Consider the following 5,890-nt stretch of genomic DNA (forward strand, 5'->3'; position numbering starts at 1 on the left):
TTCACTTTACTGCAACAGTCACATACACAAGCTCTGTGCACACATTCACATAGCTAGACAGAACTGCTTTCAAGCATTTTTGTTTGAACACAGCATAATGCAATTAGCTTTACTGCCCAGCATGCCTTTGATAGCAGAAAGTATGCTACGAGCTGACTTCTCTCCTCTTTACAGATGCATCAAAATTCCATATGAGCAGCCACCCAGTGACTTGACTGGCTTTTGCATTTCCAGTTAACTACTCTGAGTCATAAAAGTCTGGGAAAGGATCTGAGAAGTCTATTCCTCTAACCACTGCAACACTTCAGCATTAAGGCTGAATTTGTGTTACATGTGGAGAATCGCATGTTCGTATGCGTCGTTCGTAGTCCTATGCAGATCTGTTAGATACTTCTGAGAGCCGCTGGTAGTCCCCAGCCGCCTGCCTGAGGAACACCCATGGAAATAATGGGAGGTCTGCATGTGGTTTGCTGACAGGATTGGGCCCTGTGGCTAAAAGCAGTTGAAATATTTTGTGATATCCCAAATAATTCCAGTACCAAGCATTACCTTTCTTGCGCAGATCTCTATTTAATCCTTGGCTGCTTCACCTGTGATCCTGATGGTAAGAGGAAGCAGGGGCAGAGCAGTCAGAATGGAAGTTTGGTTCCCTCACTCCTGTAGAATTCTCTCATTCCTGTAGAATTGAAGAAATGGCCTCAGATGTCACCTGGAAAGGGGAACAGAATTTTTTCTGAGATTAAAAAGAAAAAAAGCAAAAAGGACAGATATGAGGATGCCATACTCAAAAGTAAAGAGAGAGAGCAGCAGTGAGGGAGCAATTGTGGAAGCAGATGAATGCTTATAGAATGGTCACTGCTGCTCTTCCAAACACATTGCCAGTGACGTCTCTCAGGAATAGATGCACAGGTACTGCTCTTCTTTCTCCTTAGAAGCCCAGAGGGAAAAAGCAAACATACAGAAGCTCTCAAAAGTTTTATCTCCATCCATTCTTCCTCCTGGCAAGTCCTGCTGGTTCCTTCTGCATATAAAGTGATATGAATTAGAGCAAAGATTAGGTTTAAAACCTTTAGCGTAACACTGGAGAATGTTGTACTGGACAGCTGTTGTAACATAATGTCCTAAACAGCACCTTACTGTTATTTCACTTGTCCACACAAGTGTCCACACACACTGCATGACCCTTCATGAGAGATGACCCTCACTTTAAAACAATCACATTCTGGAGCACGGGTGCTAGGTGAATGCACGGGTACATTCCTTCCTAGAGGAGGAATGAAGAGAGCATGATGTTCTTGATTCGTCTGGCCAGGCCTGGACCAACTTTGAAGCTCAGCTGCCCTAACTGGCATAGCCTATATGTGGTCAGAGCATTGATGAAGCAAGCACATGCTTGCTCCTCTGCCTTTCCATGACCTTACAATTTGCATAGGGCAAACCCAGGTTGTAACGGAAGAGATGATCTGTCCTGTGAAACTTCTTTGGAGAGAGAAGTTTGTGCTCATTCAGCATGCTTCCGTTTGCTGAGCTTCACCAGCGTTCACATGATTTTTAACAGAAGCTCCACATACCAGATCCTGCGTTGTGTTGCGGAGTTTCCTCAGCATAGCTATCTATACCTAGTTTGATAAAAAGTTGGTTCCGTTACTGGCTCTAAAGCTTTTTTCTTTTTTTGATTGCTGTTTGGATGTGAAGATTTAGTGGACATCTGAGCTCCTTGGTCTCCTCGTCGTATCCCATTTGTTCCCTCCCCCATGTAGATTATAATGAGTTTGTTAGCTGTCATATCCTGGAGATTAAGCTTTTGTGCAAGATTTTTTCAGGACAGACATGTGTAAAGGGGCCCTTTCACCCAGAGAACAAGTGTTCCTTAATGGCCATACACATTTTTTTGGCATGCATCCATACATTGGCAGTATGATCAAACATATCCCAGCAGACAGTAGAACAGATAGTTGTAGGTATAGAGGCCTTGGGAAAACAGGGGAAAATATGTCATCCCTGTTTTCTTTAAGGACCTCCCTCAAGACTGAAGGCCCATAGTAAATGGTGATCCTGGTTTCTGTGGTGTCAGCCTAGAAGATTGTCTGGAAAATTCCATAGAAAACAAAAGGGTCGCCAAGCCACCTTACTGACAAATTAACTTATCAGCTGGAGAAGTTTTGATTTACAATGAAATTCTCAGTTGGTTACTGAGAGTCTCCCATTTGAAATTAATGACCTCATAACTGATGAATGATGAAGCAGGAAGGGAAGTGTGCTGAACAAAAATCATCAGGTGAAAGGGGCGCTCTGTGGTTATGGAATAAAAACTAGTCATTAGGGCTTTAAAAAAAAAAAAAAAGAAAGAAAACTCCCAGACTCTGCTTCTTACTAGTGCTAGTGGTGGATGTTTTCTTGGAATAGAAAATTACTTCCCCCCCTCAGGATCTGTGGTACTATAAAAACAGTCCCCTTCAGAACTAACTTCCAAATCTGCTAACATAATACTCCACTGAAGAAGAATAAGAATGTTGGTTTTACAGTTAATTAAGGGTTTGGGGTCAGGAACTTGAAATATATCCATTAGGGTATGGTTTTCTGGTTAAAGAGTCATAAATACACAGTATGCTTTATTAAATAGCTTGAAAAATGCAATATTTAAGATACGATAGCTGCTTTGGTATATTTAATAACAGATAAATAAATGTTGAAAGGAGAGAGGCAGCTCATCTTGGCAATGACTGGTAATGTAATTTCTTCAGAAAAAGTGTATTTTGTTGTTATCTGTGCATTCCTTTCCTTTCTCTTAACTGATCTGAGGATGAAGGAAGGCAAGAGAAAGGTGGAAGTGGAAAGGTAGAGCAAAATATAACATGGGGATTTGAGGTTTTTAAAATCCAGAAGGTGCTGTTACAAGGTAGAACTGAAGAGAGGACCTACTTCTTGAAGGCTTATAAGGTGTGAGAGAAGCAGCATATTAAGTGTCCACGTCCTGTTAGCTGGGGCAGTTGTTCCAAGAAGAGATGACAATTAGTGGGGCAAAGCAGAGTCAGAAATAAATCAGAAGAGGGAAAGGAATCTGTGAGACAAAACATACAAAGAGACACATTCAGGTGCCGAACCCCTAAATCTCCTGTTGGAGCTCTGCCTCTGAAGATATACTCAAGCATTGCAGGGCGGCAGCAGTGGGGGGAGGTGGGGGAGAGAAGCAGGGTCCATGCAGGTACCCATGAACAGTGGGCCATTTGTTTGTGAGCAGAATAATCTTTTAGACAGTTCATCATTTCTAGGACCATTCTTATGCTAATTCCCCAGACTTAGGGAAACCTTAAACTCCTTCCCTTGCTGAATGGAACCATCCCTCCATCAAGAGTTAATTTTAAAAAGAGAGCAAACAGAAGGACTTGGTGTTTGGCAAGCTTGGCGTTAGAATGTTCCCATATACACATACACATTTACAAGAGAAGTATCTTAGTATTCATGATACTTTGTGACAGAGTAGCAAAAAGCTTTCAATTAAGCATGAAAAACAAATATCACAATTTATCTCAATTCTTCAGTCTTTCATGTTCTGAAGGTATTTTTTATGGTGGGTTTTTTTCCACTTTTTTTGTGAGTGTCTTTCATTTCAAGTTACCCTTATTCTGTGTCCTTTTTTATTTCCCTTTGGTCAAAGCATTTCTGAATTTCTGCCAAGAAGTTACTATGTAAAGCCTGTTGTACTCAAGAGTTGGATTCCCATTCCTGGAATCATGACTAGCAACCCCAAAATAGAGTGCATTGTTGTTTCAGAAGGAAAACAAGAGAGGAAAGAAACCTTAGGAACAAACAGAGAAGGATGAAGCCAAGCGACAGTTACAGACTCTTCAGAAAGCTACTCTCAAATTAGACATTTAGATTGGCTACTGATGAATCTAATCTAGATGGTAGGAAAAAACTGCATTTGAAGTACTGTCAACTCTTAGAAATTAATGCTATGCAAAGCTACCTATTTTTGCTTTCTGCCTGCTTGTGTTTGGGAACTAGTGTATCTTTACAAACACTCAAGAGGCAGGACACCTTGGAATGTCCTGTTTCAGCTGCTGAACACATTTTTTTTGTGAACACAAAGTGAAACTTCACCACAATTACCTTGCAAATTCATTCCCTGGGGAAAAAAAAATGGCACAAGCTGCACAAAAGGGATTTAAGGAGAGAGTAAACTTTTTTTTTTTTAATGGTAGTGTAGTGAATTAACAAAAATAATGATGTTTCAGAAAAAATATTGATGTATCAGCAAAGAAATACTAGGAGTTTACAAAAAGATTCCATGCTACTCTAATCTTTCAGGAGACATCCTTTGCTAAAGTATTTTCAGTAAACACCTTTTATTAAAGTAAGGATATTACTAAATCATCATCCAAAAACTGTACCAAGTTATCTTGTTGACTTAATACGCTATATGCTGCTTTTGGTGATTTTCATCACACAGAAGGTTAAATTTCATAGGTATAGCAGCATTTGATCCTATAATAGCAAACATTGTTAACAACAGAAAATTTAAAAGCATGAAGATCTGGAGAAAACAGAAGAAACTTAGGGTTTTCAAACAATATTATGTCTCCTTTGTAAGTGTATGAAGTGGAGGGAGGATGGTCTCCATTAAAAAGGTTTTACTAGTATATTCTATTAAAATGTGTTATTGGAAAGACTGAATTTGAATGAGTTATAGAATATGAAAATGAGAGGAAGATCCTAGGAAGGTAAAAATATTTCTGTAAACTCTGCAGAACTTTAAGGTGGTTACAAGATTATCCCTGTTCCCCCTAGGACTTTTATAACAGTGGTAGGGAATTAATTTTCTCTTACTTCCAAAATATGAAATCCTTTTACTTGAATTAAAAGAACCATTCTTAAGAATATTTGCTTTATGTGACACAGTGGACAGGCCTGTTTCTCTTATGATGAACTCTCTGTTTCCATATAATATAATTTTAGTTTAATAAATATGATTAATATTGATTAAGATGTTCATATGAAAAGAGAAGTGAGGCAGGGCCAGATAAGAGAAGGTAATGATTTCAGGTTCTGCTTTCAGTGGGTGTCAGCACTGTGATGTTAAGCTTGAGAAACCTTAAAAGTCTGACTATAGAAGTGACAATCCACTCTGGGAAAGTTCAGCCTTTGTACATCAAAAACCAAATACATTCAAAAATCACTAGTTCTTTTTCAAATGTCAGCCTGCAGCATTTAAAAAAAAAGTATACATGTGCAATATTAAATATATATTAAAATCCAATCATTAAATGTAATTTCCAGGTTAGAAATACATGGTGGCATCCTAACCATCCAATGGGACACCAGATTTGTCTCTCTTTTAGGTAGCCAGTGAAGCAATTCCACAAAAGTTAATACATACTTTTTAAAGACGCGGTCAACAGAAAGGAATGGATGGCTCTGAGCGCCTATGAAAGAATTCAGCTGCCGAGGCTTAAGTAACTAGTTTGGGAACTTAATCTAGGGGTGGGCAGGTTCTCAGTCTGGATATCTTCAAATATACTGTACAAAGATGTACTTATCTTTTGGAGCACATTATCTGCTGGAGCAGTTGCATGCTTACATTAGATGAACTCAAAGCTTTGCTGAACTATCTGAAAGACAAGTTTTCAAAACAACATCATAAGGAGTTTGGGTTTTTTTAAACCCGCTAAAGGGTCATGAGGCCAGAGAAACGTATTTTTTTTCTGTTTCTCCTGAGTGGTAAGCAAAATGTAGGTAGAAGACTTAAATATAAATTCAGTTTATGGCCCTACAAAACTGAGTCCACATATAATGCAGAAAGCTTTACCAAGTGGATATTTACAAATAATTCCTAGAAAAAAAAACTTCTATATGGAGTTTTCTGGCCAAAACTCAGTATAAGACAATA

Source organism: Apaloderma vittatum, unplaced genomic scaffold (assembly GCF_000703405.1).
Source record: "Apaloderma vittatum isolate BGI_N311 unplaced genomic scaffold, ASM70340v1 scaffold19444, whole genome shotgun sequence".
Lineage (NCBI taxonomy): Eukaryota > Metazoa > Chordata > Aves > Trogoniformes > Trogonidae > Apaloderma > Apaloderma vittatum.